Source organism: Octopus bimaculoides, chromosome 18 (assembly GCF_046866305.1).
Source record: "Octopus bimaculoides isolate indiv1 chromosome 18, ASM4686630v1, whole genome shotgun sequence".
Classification (NCBI taxonomy): domain Eukaryota; kingdom Metazoa; phylum Mollusca; class Cephalopoda; order Octopoda; family Octopodidae; genus Octopus; species Octopus bimaculoides.
The window spans coordinates 43,296,272-43,316,271 of NC_142945.1; the positions used below are offsets into that span (position 1 = coordinate 43,296,272).

At 37.1% G+C, this 20,000-nt stretch overlaps 1 long non-coding RNA gene across 9 annotated transcripts in view; it reads left to right on the forward strand.

The window, feature by feature from the left end:
* LOC128249805 (uncharacterized) overlaps positions 1 to 20,000 on the forward strand; it is a 428,716-nt gene that overhangs the window by 143,651 nt on the left and 265,065 nt on the right. Inside the window, exon 3 of one of the 9 annotated variants that reach the window (XR_016245017.1) lies at positions 2,177 to 2,572. The exons of the other annotated variants lie outside the window; for them this stretch is intronic. This is a non-coding gene — a long non-coding RNA (uncharacterized LOC128249805). Of the gene's footprint in view, positions 1 to 2,176; positions 2,573 to 20,000 lie in introns of those variants that run through there. 9 annotated transcript variants of the gene reach the window in all.

Below are 20,000 nucleotides of genomic sequence, written 5' to 3' on the forward strand. Positions count from 1 at the left end.
AGATATAACAAATAAATAGATAAATAAATAAGTAAATAAATAAATAAATAAATAAATAAATAGAACTCCCAAAAATAATAATAGAACTGTCCATATCCTACGTAAAATACTGTCTATGTAATCTCTATGTTACTGTGGTTGTTGTTGATGGTGGTTATAGTGATGATGGTGGTGGTAGTGGTAGTGGTAGTGAAGTGGTTCTACTGTTATCATTGTCGTTGGTGGTGGTGGTGGTGGTGGTGATGGTGATGATGCTGATGATGCTAACGACGATGGTGATGATAGTGATTGTGGTGGTGATGGCAGAGTTCTGGTTGTAGCTGATAGTGGTAATGGGTGATGGTGGTAATGGTGTTGTTGGTGTTGGTGTTGGTGTTGGTGTTGGTGGTGGTGGTGTTAGAGTTGCAGTTGTTTTTACAGTGATGGTAGTGGTAGTAGTTGATAGTGGATTATGCTGGTTGGGTGCCACAGTGTTAGTTGTGGCGGTGGCGTGGTGATTATGGTGCTGGTGGTGTAAATACCGATGGCTGGTGCTAGTGACGACAGGAGGTGAGGTGTTGATGATAAATGTAATCTCTCTGTCTGTCTGTCTCTCTGTCTGTCTGTCTCTCTCTCTGTCTCACCGTTCACTTTCGCAACTCATTGATCAAAGATTTCTGCCATTTTCAATACACCATCGATATCATCATCATCATAATCATCATCATCATAATCGTCGCCGTTGTTATTGTTTTGTTATTGTTTTGTAGTTGTTGCTCTACTTTCACTTTCATTTACATGCTCTTCTTTCTTCTCCATCTCTGTCTCTCTTTAGCTCTCTCTCTCTCTCTCTCTCTCTCTCTCTCTGTTTAGCTCTCTATCTCGCTCTTTCATTCTCTTTCTCTCTCATTCACTTTCTTCCTCGAATATGATAGATAATCTCTCTTTCACTCTAAATACACATCAATCTAAACACACACAACACACGCATACATATATACATACATACATATATACATACATACATACATACATACATATACATCCATACATACATATACATACATACATACATACATACATAAACACATACATGTATACATATACTCACATATTTATATATACATATACATATATATACGTACACACACACGCATGTATATATATATATATATATATATATATATATATATATATATATATATATATATATGCACACATACACAGAGATACACACCCACGCACACACACACAAAGATACACACACATACACACACACACTGTGACTTCTAAAATAAATGTCTCTTAAATCTGTCAGATTTTTAATGTAAATAAATGATTAAAATGTTGCTTTCCTCATGAGACAAACTTGTTTCAATGTTTCTGCTTGCTCTTTAACTCTCAGCTTCGGCCTTTCTTTCACTTGTCTCTACTACAAACCAAGATAAAGAATTGTGTTTTAGCCTCTCCTACAGTTCCTCAATCGCCGCTATCTTTCTTCCTTTCGTCCAACGTCCACCCGTTACGAGGTTACTGGACACCGGTCGTTATTTTATTGTTGTTGTTGGCCCTCCGTCGCTTACGACGACGAGGGTTCCAGTTGATCCGATCAACGAAACAGCCTGCTCGTGAAATTAACGTGCAAGTGGCTGAGCACTCCACAGACACGTGTACCCTTAACGTAGTTCTCGGGGATATTCAGCGTGACACAGTGTGACAAGGCTGGCCCTTTGAATTACAGGCACAACGGAAACAGGAAGTAAGAGTGAGAGAAAGTTGTGGTGAAAGAGTACAGCAGGGTTCGTCACCATCCCCTGCAGGAGCCTCGTGGAGCTTTAGGTGTTTTCGCTCAATGAACACTCACAACGCCCGGTCTGGGAATCGAAACCGCGATCCTATGACCGCGAGTCCGCTGCCCTAACCACTGGGCCATTGCGCCTCCACACCGGACGTTATACTGGTCTTGGAATATGCAGAAGGGGATATTTTATTTGTTCGGTTTATCACTCATTCGAAAATTAACCTCAATATGTCCGCAGCCCAACGACTGGACGGACCAAGCAAAAGAATATATAGATTCACTGCAAATAATTTCTTTAGAAAATCTGTGGAGATAACGTTAACAAATGATTTAATAGCACTGCTAACACAGTAGTACACAGTATTGACTAATAAAAACGTTTAATATACTTTGTAGGATATTATGTTTGCATAACGAAGTGCGGTGTCCTTACAGGCCATTAATAAATCAAAGAACAACAGACGCTATTACTTCCAAATGAAATTTCGACAAATTTCTTCAGTCGCCTATACCTGAATATATCTCAGTTAACAACAACTCCCTGCTTTAAATGGAATGAGAATCCAGGTTCGAAATTTCCCCCCAGACATCTGATGAAGGCTGGAGGGTATATCAGCCGAAACGTTGTGTTAACAACAAACAAGATGAGGACAAATATCCATCAAATGTAAATAATGTACATAATTCCTCATCTCTTAAAGAACTGAAGAATTATATATCCTCATAATTTTTTTTATTATAAATTTATTTATGAAGGAATTCTGAAGATGTCAAATTCTCCATTCTTCTGTATGATGTTTTGGTTATGTAGTCTTTATACAACATGAAATCCATTGATGCGAACTCAGGATTTACCTACCGAGTGAAATACAGTTCAAATATTTATCTTTAGTGGTTAGGATGTTGAACTGATGATCGTGGTTTCAATTCCTAGACCAGGTGGTGCGTTGTATTTTGAGCAAAACCCTTTATCTCACGTTGTTCTGGGGTCACCTCGACACTTGACGTATGGTGCATTGTGTACCTGTTCAGGCAACGTCGATTTGATGGAGGCCATGACCTAATGTATGGCACATATATTTGGTCATTATAAATAAATCATTTGTGTAGGTCGTTCGGTAAAAACTGTTGAACACTGACATGTCAACTTCGACGGGAGAGTTTGTCATATATGTATATATAAATGTATATATAATGTTAATGGACGATAATAGAACCCTCTGTCGAAGACGATGTATGAGGGTTCAGTTTCTGTTGAACGACCTGCACAAATGATTTGTTAATGGTCATCAAATCTAAGGCGGCGCGTTGGCAGAAACGTTAGCACGGCGGGCGAAATTCTTTGCGTTATTTCGTTGTCCTCACGTTCTGAATTCAAATTGCGCCGAGGTCAACTTTGTGTTTCATCCTTTCGGGGTCGATAAATTAAGTACCAGTTGCGCACTGTGGTCGATGTCATCAACTTAATCCCTTTATCTGTCCTTGTTTGTTCCCTTTATGTTTAGCCCCTTGTGGGGCAATAAAAAAATAAGAAACGTTAACACGCTGGGCGAAATGCTTAGCTGCTTTCGTCTGTCTTTACGTTCTGAGTTCAAATTCCGCCGAGGTCGACTTTGCCTTTCATTCTTTCGGGGGTCGATAAATTAAGTACCAGCTGCGTACTGGGGTCGATCGAATCGACTGGGTCCCTCCCCAAAATATTCGGGCTTTATGCCTAGAGTACAAAAGAATGTTGACGTATGGTGTTAGTGGAGTTGCCACCAACCTAAAATCAAGAACGTTTCATCCTTAACCATCCAGTTATCGGGGAATGGTCTTTTAGTCAGACATTTTGCCGTTGTTCAGTCCAGGTCACCTCTAATAAGAGCAAACCTATGCTTAAAGCCTTTCCAAACGTGACCAACTCGTCCTTTTTTTTTTCTACTCCTGTATGCAAAAAAGCCAGCATCTCCTATCCAGCAGGTCGCTTTTTAAGATCGTTAAGCAGTATTTGAGGGAGATTTCACTGCTATTTTTTACAAATCAAACTAGTGATGCTTGTGAAATAGACCCCTGTATATGCTGTTCCTTAACTTACTTCCTCCGTCAGATCAACATTGCCTGTGTAGGCGCACAAGGGTATCGAAATGGCTTCAGAGCAACGTGAAATTAAATGTTTTGCTCAAGAGCGCAACGTACTATCCGGTCTAGAAATCGAACTCACTATCTAGCGATTACGAGTGCAACACTCTAGACACTGGGTCACGTGATTTCATTTATATATACTTGACGATTTGCATAAAAGGAAAAGAAAGGAAAACAATACAGCATAAAAAAATAAACTATTTTTAAAAATCAAAAGCTATCAACAAGATTATGACGTGGGGATAAGTTTATTCAAAATGGCTACCCTCAGCTTCTACTGCGGCCTCGAGACGGCTTCGGAACCTGGCACATTCGTTTCTCACTGAATTCCTGGGAATATCTTCGACTATCTCCTTGATCTTGGTCACCAGCTCAACTTTGGTGTTGCAGGTAGAGAGGTTGGTGTCTTTCTCGACTCAACTGCACCCCACACAGAGTAATCAATGAGATTACAATCAGAGGTTATTAAAAAGTCTGAAATTGGTGCTAGTGAATTTTGTACGAATTCTCCGTCAACCACTTCTAATACCTGTTATATCACAAGCAGCCGAATTCTGCTTGCTGCTACCCATATGGCCTTCCCGCAGTGACCCTTTCCAACCAGGGTTTGTCCACAATTTCCATTAACTTTACATAGCAGGTCTGAATTGAACCTAAGGCCCTGTTCGAAAACGTGGGACGGCATAATTTCACCTTCACTAGAGACACACACCCAAAGACCGTCACGGTTTGGTGAACTTTGTTTTCGTGATGTCCATGTCATGTCTTACAACATTTACAGTGTTCACGGAGTATTGAGCGACAGTCATAATATCGGGATTTTAACACGGGCGCGAATCGTCATGATACAGGTAACTCTTTTTGAATATTCAGAGGCAAAATTGTTACCATTCCAGACAAAATGTTTACCCGCATTTCGTTCGTCTTTACGTTCTGAGTTGAAATTCCGCCTAAGTTGACTACGCCATTTATCATTTCGGAGTCGATAAAATAATTACTGAACTTTCCCCGAAATTGCTGGTCTTGTGTCGAAATTTGAAACCAATATTCAGATGGCTTTCAGTTCTCCATGTCTGCGAACTTTTTTTTTTTTTTTTACTACAACTTTAATCTTTATTCTCTTCAACACTGTTGACTGTTCGTCAATACATGAATTCCTGAAATAAATGAAACATAAAATATCGTCAAATTTACCCCGAACACCCTGATTGATAGATAGAAAGATAGATAGGTGTATAGATAGAAAAATAGGTGTACAGATAGGTGGCTAGATAGAAAGATAGGTGAATAAACAAACAGATAACTCGATAGAGAGAAGGCGGGGAGAGAGTTTGGTTACAGCGACGGAAGAGCTAAGCCATGAAAGAAACCAGCTAATGGATATAGAGAGAAGAAAGTTGTTTGAAATGACAGAGAAAGAAAGAAAGGAGGAATCCAACGAGGATGAAGAGAAAACAAGAAGACGAAATGTATAGTAAATGCGTGCTTGAGAGCTATTACTAGTAATAAAGGGTGGGAACCGGGTGCTTGTAGGTGGTGGTACGGGATATGCTAACAGTTACAATCGATCTGAACAGAATCGATCCCGCTAGTATATAATTAATAATATGACTTAATTGTTAAGTATCTTGTAATTACATGTATGTCAAGGCTGAATATTGGTCTTTTAACGATTAAAACGTTATTCAAATGAAGCATTAATGATGGTTTCTGTTTAAGGTAGAAGGAGAACGAATATGAAGGGAGAGAGAGATGTGGTGGATGAGGTCAACCGCCCCCCCCCCCCCGCTAGCTGTTCTAGATTGCTATTTTAATTGATCGACACCACATGGAAGAATGAAAAAAAAGACAAAGGTGATCTTGGTAGAATTTGAAATTACAACATAAAGATTAGGAACAAATTTCTGTAAAGTAATTTGTTTTTTGTTTTTGTTCGCCGCTCTATCGATTCGGCTAACCTTTAATAAAGCTAGCAATTTCGAGAGGGGCGAATTGATGGATGAAGTCGACCCCGCTACCAGTTCTAGATTGCTATTTTAATTGATTGACACCACCTGGAAGAAAGAAAAAAGACAAAGGTGATCTTGGTAGAATTTGAACTTACAACATAGAAATTAGAAACAAATTTCCGCGAAGTAGTTTTTTTTTGTTCTACGCTCTTCCTTTTTTTTTTTTTGTTCGGCTAAACTTTAAGAAAACTATCAATTTCGAGAGGAACGAATTGGTGGATGACGTCGACCCCCCCCCCCCCTACCAATTCTAGGTTGGTATTTTAATTGATCGACACCACCTGGAGGAATGAAAAAGAGACAAAGTCGATCTTGGTAGAATTTGAACATGCAACATAAAGATCAGGAACAAATTTTGGCAAACTAATTTTTTGTTCGACGCTCTATCAATTCGGATAACCCTAAGAAGGCTAGCAATTTCAAGAGGAGCGAGTTGGTTGAACCTTTCCCCAGTTCTAGATTGCCATTTTAGTTGATCGACCCCCACTGGAGGAATGAGAAAAGACAGTTGAACTCGAATCAATTTGAACTTACAACATGAAGATCAGGAAGAAATTACTGTAAAATGTTTTTATTCGTTGCTCTAACAATTCGATCACCCTCAACCGTTCTATTAGAGAGTTACGTGATGGAGGTATTTATTTTACATTCGATGTCTAAACACAACTACATCGCATCAGAGTCGATCTTTCAGATTAAGCGCAGATATCTAATTAAGACTACACGACCCGTCACCCGTTGGGTCACCAATCATTCAAGATACCGGGAAAGCCTCAGTTTCCCAGTAATGGAGTTTCGAGGGGTTTTGCTTTATTTTCCAGGTTATTTCGCATGCTTTCAACGAATGTGACATCGAAAGCGCGTGTAAATGGCTCCCTTCCCCAGAAAAGGAAAGATTTGGCTGCTATTTCCTGCACACCCTGCTACCACGGAACCGGTATTTCGGGTCCTTTATCGCAAATAGCTGTTACGTGGTAGCAGGGCGTGCTAGAAATAGCAGCCAAATCTTTGGAGGTGAGATAAGTCGAATGCACTCGAAAGAAACCTATGGAAAAAAAACTATTTCACACTGAGATTACGAACGAATCTTTTCCGAAATATTTACCATATTTTTTAAGTAATTTTCTCTTTAAAATATTTTGCCCATCATAATGCGTCTAATGGAAAGGTTACAGTTTCTTCCCATGATGCACCGTTTTGGGTATTTATACCCGCCAAATCCCGAATATCCCGATAACTACTGGTCCGATTTACGCGAAACTTGTTTTATTCCGTTTGTATTCACATTTCAGGGTCACTTTATTTTCAAAGTATTTTCCCATTATGCGCCGGTTTGGCTGTGTAACATTGCAAGCTACCAAGACTGAAGTTCATTTTTAATGTAATATAGATAAAAGGCCAGCAATTTAAAAATAAATACAGTTGTTTGATTAGGTCGTCCCCGCTATTTCGAGGCCACTATTTAAATTGATCGACTCCCTGAAGGAATGTGAAAAAACAAAGTTGATCTTGGCAGAATTTGAACTTGGAATATAAAGATCGGGAACAAATTACCTCATCGCAATTTTTTTTTTTTTTTTTTTGTTAAAACACCCTAACTGGTCTGTTAATGCTTTAATGGTAGAAGTATTCATTTTACATTCGATGTCTAAACACATGACTGCAACGCATCGGAGTTAATCTTTCAGACCAAGCGCCAGATGATGGTGATGATTTCTGATCAACGTAGAAGGCCAGCAATTATTAGGTGAGCGACTTCGTCGATTAGGTCGCCCCTTCCCTCCAGTCCTAGGTTGCCATTTTGATTTCCCCTGGAGGAATGAAAATAATTATTAAAAAAAAAAAACAGTTGATCTCGGCAAAATTTGAACTTATCTGCTCTAATAACAATTCCGTGATGGAAGTATAGGTGCACAAGTGTATCGAAATAATCGCCGAACAACGCAAAATAAAGTGTTTTGCTTAAAACAACGCGCCAGCCGGTCTAGGAATTGAACTCACGATCGATGTCTAGACACATAAACGCATCGGATCTGATCTCTCAGTTCAAACAGAGGAAGCTTCCTTTTACCTCTGTCGTTCTCACCCATTTTTTTTACCTATGAACCCTCTTTTAATCTGATCGACCCACAAAATCCATTCAAGTTTAAAATGTCCTATTATACTTTTAGCGCTAAATAGTGGTCTCAAAATTTGGCACAAGGCCAGCAAGTTCGGGGCAGTTTTTTTCTTTTTTTTTGTGGTGGTGTGGGTAAGTCGATTACATCGACTCCAGCCCTCAACTGGTACTTATTTTATCGATCTCGAAAAGGATGAAAGGTGTAATCGATCCCAGCGACATTTGAATTCAGAACCTGAATACGGGCGAAATGCCGCTAAGCATTGCGTCCGGCACGCTAACGATTCTGCCAGCTCGCCGCCTTTATATATATACACACACACACACACACACACACACACACACACACACACACACACACACACAGTGTACATTTAAATACATAAGAGAGATGTCCATAATAGGACATCTAACCCGCTAGAAGGAGCAATCAAACTCCAAACCACAATTAGGGATAATTTCGAAAGGTTTCAAGCTATTTTCAGCAAAATGTCTGCTCCTTCTAGCGGGTTAGATGTCCTATTATGGACATCTCTCTGATGTGTTTAAATGTACACTGTATGTATTTATATGAATAATAGTCTATTGACTAGTTTTTTCCTTCTCGCTAGACCACTGGTAGCAAATAGAATTTCTAAATTTTTTGCTACCCTGAGATTTATCAATAATGATATATATATATATATATATATATATATATATATATATATATATATATATATATAATGTGTGTGTGTGTGTGTGTGTGTGTGTGTGTGCACACGCACGCACACTCACATTTATACGACAGTTTTCCACAAAGTTTCCGTTCACAAACTCACTCATAAGGCATTGATCGGTCCGAGGCTATAGCCAACAAAAAAAAAAAAAACACGAGCCCAAGGTACCGCACAATGGAACTGAACTTGACACCACATCATTGCAAAGTGAGCTTGTTGACTATTGAAGCATTTTTACAATAACATTTTTTTTCTTAACTTCGATTACTATCGACGTAGTGATTAAAGTGTTGCATTCTCGATCGTAAGATCATTGTTTCGATTCCCGAACCGGGCGGTGCTGTATATTCTTGCACGGAATATTTCCTGTTGTATTCTTCCAGTTCATTCAGCTGTAAATGAGTTTCAGTAATATTTGGGAAGTTGAACCAGCGATAGATTAATCATTAAGTAAAATAAGCACAAGTTTAGGTCATCGAGGAAGGTGGGGAGGGCACCACTGAAATGGTAAATGGCTTACGGCACAAAAAAAAATTCACTTTAAACTTGCAAAAATATTATTTGAAATGGCAAATATGATCGGAAGTATAACTTTTAAGTGTTCATACTGTCATAATGAAGATCTGATTAAAACTTTGCAATAAAAAAAAAAAAAGAAATCTTTTCCAAATATAAATTAAGTAGAAGTATTCAATGATAAATGTTATTTTTCATCTTACTGTTAGTTTTATTTCATTTTCACAAATAAGAATTTATTTTCTGGTTTATTATTGTTTATATTTTGAATTACACATATATACTGATGTACCAAAATCTTTTAAGTGCTCTGGGCCTCTATAACGGATGGATAGATTAGAAGCTGAAGCTTCTTGAATTGTAGCAGGAATTTCACATTCTGACTTATAAAAGATTAAGATATGCTATATAATTTAATTTACTATATACGGGGACACAAAAATCTTCGAAGTATTTAGTGTCTGCACGGGTCTTGATCTGGCTTTTCTTATACGCCAGGGAAACCTGTTTAAACTCCGACTTTATGAGTCCTAGAACTCATGGCACGCCTAAATCTAAGTTTATAGACTATCGGTCGGTCGCAACACGTGATAGCAGTAAAATAAAGGTGTAACATCCGACACCTGGTAGGCCTACGACCTGTCATTCAGTCCAGAAGTTTCCTTCAGTTTATTTGGTAATAATCCGCCAGCCATGGCAGGTTTGTGAGATGGGGGTCTGTCACCACTTCACCATATACCTTAAAATTTGAGACCACAACAACTCTATCATCACCTCTACCACGAGACAGCTTGAAGAAACAAAAAAACGATGGGCTTCCTTTCGGAACGTCAGCCTAGCATTTCTTTCGAAAACAACAAAGTTCAGGCTTCAGTACACAGACTGTTATTTCACAGCATAGATTACAGATGCTGCGGTAGACCGTATGTTAAAGTAGCACCAAAAATGTTTTCTTCAAAATTTTGATGTACAGATTCACTTATACACGGCAAACACTGTATTTGTAGGTAGACTTGGTTATAGACTTGAGTTTACGTTGAATGACTAATACTTTTAACAATCTATTTTGTAACTATATACATCTGTATATATACAGATGTGTTAGTGTAGAACATAATACAGTCAACGTATCTAGTGATTAGGGTCGGTTTTAAGCCAGTTTGACAGCTTTGTTCAAATTAGGTCCTACACCGAAAGAGGGTCCCGCGCCAAGAGATGATGCCACGCCAAGAGAAGGCCTCACACACATGCTCGACTTCTAATAAAACATTACAACTTTCATACGAACTTTCAATGTTTAGTATGTCACTGTGGCTAATGGTGGAGCCTCAAGCCCTCGACGCTTTTCGGTCGGGACTGGCGTACTACACGAAGCATAAAACATCAATCTTCAACATTTATAAGAATAGGGGGCCACATTGACAATTCTCCAATTGGGCCCCGCACTTCCTAGCAACGGCCCTGCTAGTGAGTGGCAAATAGTTATTCATAGATAAACGGTGTATTTTGATTGGTAAGACAATGCTATCAACGTATCAGTCATTCCCTTCTGTCAATCAGTCACTATCACTCATTTCTTTATCTAATCCCTCCTTCCTTTCATTTAATCCCTATCTCTCAATCCTTCATTTCAGTCCGATTTTTCAATCCCTCTTTGTTACTCATTCCTTCATTTCGCTTAGTTCTTTCCATCCATCACCTTAAGCGCTTATTCGTTCATTCATCTGTTCACTAAAACTCATTCATTTCTTCCTTTAAATATTCTTTCATTCGCTTTAGTCATGAGCAAGCTGTGGCCCACTAGACTTTTGAATGGCCCTTTATTCTTCTTTAGTAGTGTGCCCCGCCTGATGGTAAGCCATGTCTCATGTGGCCCGCCTGATGATGAGTTATTTCTCATACAGCCCGCTTCTCGAAAAAGGTTGAGCATACCGAGTTTATATATTCATTCACTCTTTCGGACATCTTCCATTCACTCCTTCTTGTCTCCATCTTGTTTCCTCTCCTTCTTTAAAATTTTCTTTCATTATTTTTTTTTTTATATTTTTGCTTCGTTTTATCTGTGATCTCAGTTTTTCTTGTGTTTTTTACATTAACATTTTTTTTCTCTTTTCCCTCTCACTCTATCACTATATATGTGTGTGTGTGTGTATGAGTGTCTGTGTGTTTTTGTGTGTGTGTGTGTTTGTGTGTGTATGTGTGTGTTTGTGTGTGTGTGTGTGTTTGTATATGTATATGTGTGTGTGTATATATATATATATATACATATACATATGTATATATATATATCTGTATATATATATCTGTATGTATCTGTGTATATATGCATTCCTCTTTATTAGACTCTCCCTCTATCACTCTCTCCCTCTCCATCATCCTCCACTTCTGTCTGTCTGTCTGTCTCTCTCTCTAGCTCTGTCTCTTTCCATTTCCGTCTCATGACATTTTACATCAATTCCGCATGTACCAGACTCTCTGGATAATATTTATTAAAGTTGGACGACACACACACGCATGCACACACATGTAGGCACAGATACACGAACACTCATAATCACACTACATACACATACATACCAAATAATACACACGCACATACGTATACATGCATTCGCATACGTACGTATACACACATATCGTGTGCAATCTTCATCATCATCAGCTTAGTATTGTTGTTGTTATTATTGACGATGTTGTTTTGGGTTTTAACAGACGCGAAATCTCACCTCTGTAAGACACAGTAAAACAAACAGGAAAAAAAAAGAAAAAGAAAAAGACAATACGAGGACATAAATGGACACACAGACAGAGGTAGTCTGTCGGCCGGCATATACATACATACATATATATATATATATATATATATATATATATATATATATTCTAGCACACACATTCGCATCTGTATATATGTCAATATATGCTTTTGTATATATTTGTTTCATATCTATCTATCTATCTATTTGTGTGTGTATGTGTGTGTGCGCGCGCGTGTGCGTGTATAATTGAGCATCATACATTTGTAAACACTATTTCGAAATTGGAATTAGAAAACAAATCAATACAGAATGACAAAGAAAGACTGCATGCTTATATATCATATAACACACACACACATATCTTCGATGTCCACTTCCGTTTCTTTAAGAAGTTATGTTGATAACTTCAAAAATATATACTGAAAATTAACCAGTCAACTTTCCCCTTCAAACTCTGTCAATGGTAAGGTCAACAGCTTCATTAATATTAAATCTAATATTACGTTTAACCAAAACCCTCATTAACTTAAAGAAATATAATGTCTTTCATAAAACATCTCCTATCCAATATGGCTCCGTAGCTTGACTTTTATGAGTCAAAAATGGCGACTAGTAAAATTAGTTAATCTCACACAACATGTCCGGTAAAATGTTATCATCTGAGTAATATCTTAGCTCTTGTAATTCATTTCTATGCCTTAATTATTCTTTGTGGATAATGAACAGCAAGTAGAAATCGTGAAAATAAGCGATGTCTATCGTTTATATCTCTTCTGATAGCGTTCCAGTTGTTGTCCAGGTCTCGCTAACCGTTTTAATGCCTGCTGCTACACAAGATTTGTCACTAGAGACCAAAACTATTTAAACGTCTGCTCCTCTGTCACTGTCCACATCTCAAAATATAAACAGAACTGTTTTTAATGTCTGCCCTTGTGTTAGCTTTCCTGTTATTCTCCAAGTCTCGCTACGATATAACAGAACTGTTTTAATATCTACTATTCTGCTAGTGTTTATGATATTGTTCAAGACTTACAGCTATACACTAGAACTGTCTCACCGTCTACTATAGTGTTCTTATTATAGTCCAGACTTCGCTATTATAGAACAGAACTGTTTCAGTGAAATGTTTTGAAGAGTAGTCGTGTAATTCTATTCCTGAGATAAAAAATAGAGGTAAATGTATTCTACTACCCATTATAATTCAAAGTTTTGTTGCAAAAATAAAAGGTTCTTTTGTTTCTCATATCATATGCCAGAAAATAAAAGTCTGTGACTATAGGAAGCTGAGCTCTAGGGAGCTTATATAAAATTGTTGGTGGGGGGGGGGGATCAGGTCTTTAATTCCATGATTTTTAGAGACACATTTTGAAGGCGTACATGCAAAATTTGTTTGCAATTTACAGCTGACAAGGTTTTATCAGTTAAAAACTACTTCTAGCAGATATATTTACACATTGCATAGACCATAACAATTACTAAGATATATGAGACATGAGTGTCTCCTCGAAGTACACCTGGCATCTTACTGTATTCATAAGTTTTATCAGAGGTAAACGAATGAAGGAACATTTGAAGGAAAGAATGAATGATTTTGTGAAAAGGTAGAACGAAGGAACGAGCGCTCTAAGTGATTGATGGAAAGAATGATGTGAAATGAAATGAGTGATAAGGAGTGATTGAAAAATCGGTCTGACACGAAAGAATGAGAAATAAAGATTAACTAAAATGTAGAAGTGGAATAAAGAAATGAGCGATAGTGATTGATTGAGGGCCGCATTACTAAAATTTTCAAAGAAATTTCTTCGGTATATGCGCCATTCAGAAATTTCCGCAGGTCGCATGGGAAGATTTCAACTCACGGTCACTTGTCATCCATGCCTAGAGATAACTGTAACTGTGTTACTAAATTGACGTCCTATTCTATAGAAATTTAGTATATTTTGAATGGTTTTCACGTTTATATACAACCAATTAGGTTAGAAAAAAATCGACAAAAGTTGCTGCAAAATGACGTTTTCGTGTGTGCCATATTCTTAATGAAAGCATTTGTTCAATAGTACTTTTAAGAATTAATTCTTCGATTCTAGCGCTAGGTATCATGAGTATTGAATAGGACTTGATTGAGGAGTTTGCACTAATATACACATATAGTTTTGCTACCCTTTTTATATATACTCGAGTATTTGATATTAGCATTTCAAAGTTCGTTTCGGCATTTTCCATTTTCTGCCGACTGAAACTGCGTCTGCGCAGTGGATTTTGAAAAAATTATACCATATATCTGGCGAGACATGTGCTTTCTGCCTTTTGTCTCATAGTTATACGTTAATCTTTGACGGCTGGTTACTGAAGAGAATTTGTCTAGTAATTTTTTTTATTTACTAAAAAAATTCGAAACTTATAGGTCTAACCGTTAAAAATAAGGTAAAAGTTTTTATTTTTTCTTCCCTTTGAAATGTTTTACTTTGGTTTTCGGTCGTTTGTGACTGCCTTCTAGCGTTTAGAAATTGCCTGTTATTGGTAATTTCTCATATATATATATATGTCATCCTGGTGCTACGAACAAAAGTTGCATCGTCCCCTATGGGACCGCCACATTTAGATGGCAAATGTACTTCACGATTCTGTGCTGCTACTGTTCACTTTTCGCTCAGAGTTAATATTGCTATATGTATATATATATTTATATATGTATATGAGCCGTTATCCCTCACATTTTTTCTCTCTCCGTTTCTTTTTTCTCCCTTCTCTCTTCATTTATTTCCTCTTAACCCTTTCTATCGAAGAGCGTAGGCTCGAAACGTCAAAGAATATTTCCATTTTTCCCGAGCGTCGGACTAATACGCCTGCTTGTTGTTTCCTCAGCTGGCCTTGTCTTTTGTTTTCTGTAAATTTGAACCATACATATGTATATATATATATATATATATATATATATATGTATGTATGTATGTATGTGTGTGTGTGTGTGTGTGTGTGTGTGTGTGTGTGTGTGTATGGATAAAGAGGGAAAGAAAGCTAAAGACAAATATATATATACATATATATACACTCTCACACACATATATAGAGAGATGTACATACATGCATATAGTTGTTTATCATCCGTGACAATGCCACCAGCAGTACTAACAACGTCAGCAAGATAGCATAAAACAAAAATTCTGTCATAGAAACGCTCTTTCAGATAAACCTCTTTACCATTTCCAATGATTAAGATAATCTTTATCTGTATTCTCCTCCTCCCCCTTTCCACCTCCTCCTCTTCCTTTTCAACGTTTAACTGATGACTCCCACCACTGTAACTTACCTTCCGTCTCAGTTCTGTCACAATCATCCGGATATATCATTCCCACCCTTTCCTCCGCGAAACTTCATGTCATCCAACCACCCACACATAGGAACATTGGCACAAATACCCATACATTTAATCCCTCCTCCTTCCACCTCTCTATTTTCCCTCCCTCTGTCTTTCTCCCTTCTCCTTCGCTCTCTCTCTCTCTCTCTCTTTCAAAGCGCTACACTAATCACACTTAATGCATTAATGCAAAGATGTTACGTATGACTTTATTATCTGTGTATGCGCGTGTGCACATGCGTGCTTTGTGTATGTGAGTATATGTGCGCGCGTGTGTGTGTACAGAGATAGGTGGATATGTATGCATATATACATACACACACATGTATATATGTGTGTGTGTGTGTTCATACATGTATTCATACGTACATATGTACATAGATACATAAGTATACACACGCGTACGTACTCATATACATGACCTACATTCATATTGGCAGTATAATTTTAGTTCAGTTAAGAGATTTATCAGCGCAATGACTACACGGGTATTCGTGAAATGATTCTCTGCCTTTGTGCATTAAATAAACGCGAAGAAAACGAGTCAATCATAGCCCAAAAGAAATATGAAATATTTAGCACTAACTGTGTCGGGGGACTGTTCACCTTCACAGCCGCTTTTAATTTAAAGACATTTGGTTCATGCTATATAAATTGAACGAGGATGCATATATCACTGAGAAATTAGAACTGTTTTAGAAAACTAATGAATATTTCCATAATACATACGTGTATGCTTACACATATGCGCTTATGCATATATATATATATATATATATATATATATATATATATATTTATATATAACTTTTTTTTATTGCCCACAAGGGGCTAAACATAGAGGGGACAAACAAGGACAGACAAAGGGATTAAGTCGATTACATCGACCCCAGTGCGTAACTGGTACTTATTTCGTCCACTCCGAAAGGACGAAAGGCAAAGTCGACCTCGGCTGAATTTGAACGCAGAACAGAACGACAAACGAAATTGCGCTAAGTATTTCGCCCGGCGTGCTAACGTTTCTGCCAGCTCACCACCCCACCTAACCACCCACCCACTCACGCACGCACACACACACAATGGACGCATAGATAGATACATATGTATTACATGTATATATGTGTGTATATTATGTGTGTGTGTATATATATATATATATATATATGTCTCTCTCTCTCTCTCTCTCTCTCTCTCTCTCTCTCTCTCTCTATACACACACACACACACACACATACATACACTACAGAAAGATCTATTTAGCCGCAAAGCTCAAAACTGTATATAGTAAAACCTTTTTCTATATAAATGACTCGAAGCAACATGTGAATATTTATTTTTCGGTGTCTCTTTCCACTCCACTCACTTTTGTTATGCATGTTTATGTAAAATTCATATTTCAAACTCACCTTAGGAATACGTATGCCAAAATACTTTCAGTTGAACTATGATACGAAAATATTTATTCTGTGGAAACGTATCTTTATATATTTTTATTTTATTTTCATTCATATAAACACAAAATATAATTATTCTCCACTTAAAGTTGTATTTGTTTTAACGAATCTATCCGTCGGTCTGCCTGTCGTCTGTCTGTAGTCAATCATCACGACTAGGACTGATCTTATCTTTAGTATGACTTGTTAAGCTTTCTCCATACTGGTTGGTTTCTCGCTTACGTTTGCCATTTATTACGATCAATTCCTTTCCACTTCATATTCCATTTTTGCAGTGTATTTGAATCTCTAAGTCTTCCCTGGTTACTCTTCCTCTTGCATAGTTTGGAGTAAATGAGTTGTCTGGAGGAATCTGATTTTCTCTCCTCCTATGTGCATGACGCAACCAACGTAAATTACTGTTAATATGGATTTTATTCCGGACCAGCTCTCCGTAGGATCTCATCATTTCTGATCTCATCAAAGAGAGTCATATTCCTAACTTGTCGCAGCTGTCTCATCATATAAGCATGTAACTAGTCTACTTAAGCTTCATACACTGTCCAGGTTTCATCTCCATACAGGAGAGTAGACAGCATGAAAGCCTGGTAAACCTTACATTTGAAAGGCATATAAATACGCCTATTTCCCCATATTCACTCTTGCAGCCTGACAAATGAGATAAGTTTTGCTCATTCTGTATGTGATTTCCTGTTCTGGCTGCGCATTATCTGATTCGGTGTTGACAAGATATTTGAATGCTTTGCCAACAGTTCAGGTTAAAATTTAACACTGGAAAAATCGAATGCCTTTATCAACCTTTGTAGAATGACCTGCCCCTTTGACAGGGCAAATTATCACTGTTACACACGAAAGACTGGCTCAGTGCAAAGCATTGATATACCCAGGCAGCAGCATCTCAGATTATACGTGTGTATATATATATATATATATATATATATATATAATTTCTATATTTCGTTTTTAGATTTGGTTTGCAAGATTCTTCATGTGAGTTCGTTTGTTGAAGCATATTCTGTTGTCTGGGGAAAGTTATTTTCTTTTTGTGCCTTATAATTTAACACACTCACCGGTAAAATTTCCACTTATTTCTTATATATATATATATATATATATATATATATATATATATACACATATACAAAACAGTCGCAGCGTGGAAGGTGTTTATAAGCCATTTAAGAAACACACAAAAAATGCAGCACGGAATTTTGTCAGTGAATAGGTCGCGGTCTCAAAGCGACGAAAATATTTGGACAAAATAAATTTAAATGTTGAAGTGAATCTAACGGTTTATGTGTGTTTGTTAAATGGCTTATAAACACCTTCCACGCTGCAATTGATTTCTTTCCAGCACACGATATCACATCAGATCGCTTGCTATGCAAGTACATCTCTGTAATATATATATATATATATATATATATATATATAAATAAACAAGAAGTTAAATTCTGGTCATAGAGTTACTAATGGTTTCATATCCACGAAAGCTACAGCCTTCTGGACAGCTCATCATGTGTGTGTGTGTGTGTGTGTGTGTGTGTGTGTGTGTGTAAAGACGTCTAATTCTGATTATTAGCGCTGTTATACCTTAGTTGAAGTTCCTATTTTAACACTGGTGAGGAATATGTTTTGAAGGACGAGTATTTCTTTTTCATATAAGCTTGAAAAGTTTACTGGAAAGGAAGCCAATTCTAAAAAGAAACACATTAACAGATCATTAGAGTCGCTACTATTTCGTTAGTTTCAATAATGGAATTACGGGATTTAAAAACAAGATAGTATGACGTAACTTAATTAGCTGTCTTATATCTAAATCATAATGAAAAGCCATACAGTAAATTTACAAGTTAATTCAGGAATACATTCTTACCGAAAAACATAAGTATATCTTGTCTTGTCTTGCTAGAGTTGTTTGTTTATTGCTTTCCATTAGCTTATATAAAGTTATACTGTAATCTACATGTTGGTTTCTCCATCACGTCATGTTTTCCATAAGTTCTTTATTTGCTTATCGTTATTTCGTTGCTACTTCAGTAGTTTTTATATCCGCTTTGCTTTTCGATTATGTCTTATTTTATTAGTTGTTATGTGACGTGGCGAAAGAGGTTTTTTTTATACATCTTCAAAACAATGATTTTTTTTTTCATGTTTGTTTTATTTACTATCTGTTTACGCTGTTTTTGTGCAATCAAATGTTCACTCTATATACAGTACGGATCAGATTCTTAATATGTATTTTACTTATCCCTGACTTTAGTCACTTCATTTCTTCTGTTAAGCAAGAAAATTTGTTTCTTACTCATGTAATATTTTTCTGCAGTGCGTGCAGTAGTGGCATCTCCCAGAACAATTACGCTCATTGCCATACTTTATATTCCCTCTCTTAGCCCTCTGCCTATTCTCCCCACCATTATTTACTTCATCTCAGGCCACAGCATTATACCGGTTCCATGAAATACTTCCCCTTTCTTTATTCTCGGTTAATCTCATTTCCTTTGAAGATGGACCATAGTCCGAAACATCGCACACTTTTCAGTGGATTTGTATTGATTCTGACACATTTCCTCACATGCACACACAATAAAAAAAACAAATTGACCAAAAGTTCGCTTATATATATATATATATATATATATATATATATATATATATATATACACACAGAGAGAGAGAGAGAGAGAGAGAGAGGGGGTGCAGGTGTTGCTGTGTGGTAAGAAGATTGCTTCAGGGTTCTGGGTTCAGTCCCACTGCGTGGCACCTTGGGCAACTGTCTTTTACTATAGCCTCGGGCTGACTAAAACCTTGAGTGGATTTAGTAGATGGAAACTGAAAGATGACTGTCGTATATATATATATATATATATATATATATATATATATATATATATATATATATATATAGCATGCGTCTTTCTGTCTGTTTGTCACCATCACTTGACAATGTTGCTGTGTCTACGTCCCCGTAACCAAGTGGTTCGGCAAAAGTGACCGATAGAATAAGTACTAGGCTTATAAAGAATAAGTCCTGGTATCGATTACATCGTCTAAAATCCTTTAATGCTATGCTCCAGCATGACCGCAGTCAAATGATTGAAACGTGTAAAATAAAGATATATGTATACATGTGTGTGTATACACTCTGTTCTATCAATGATG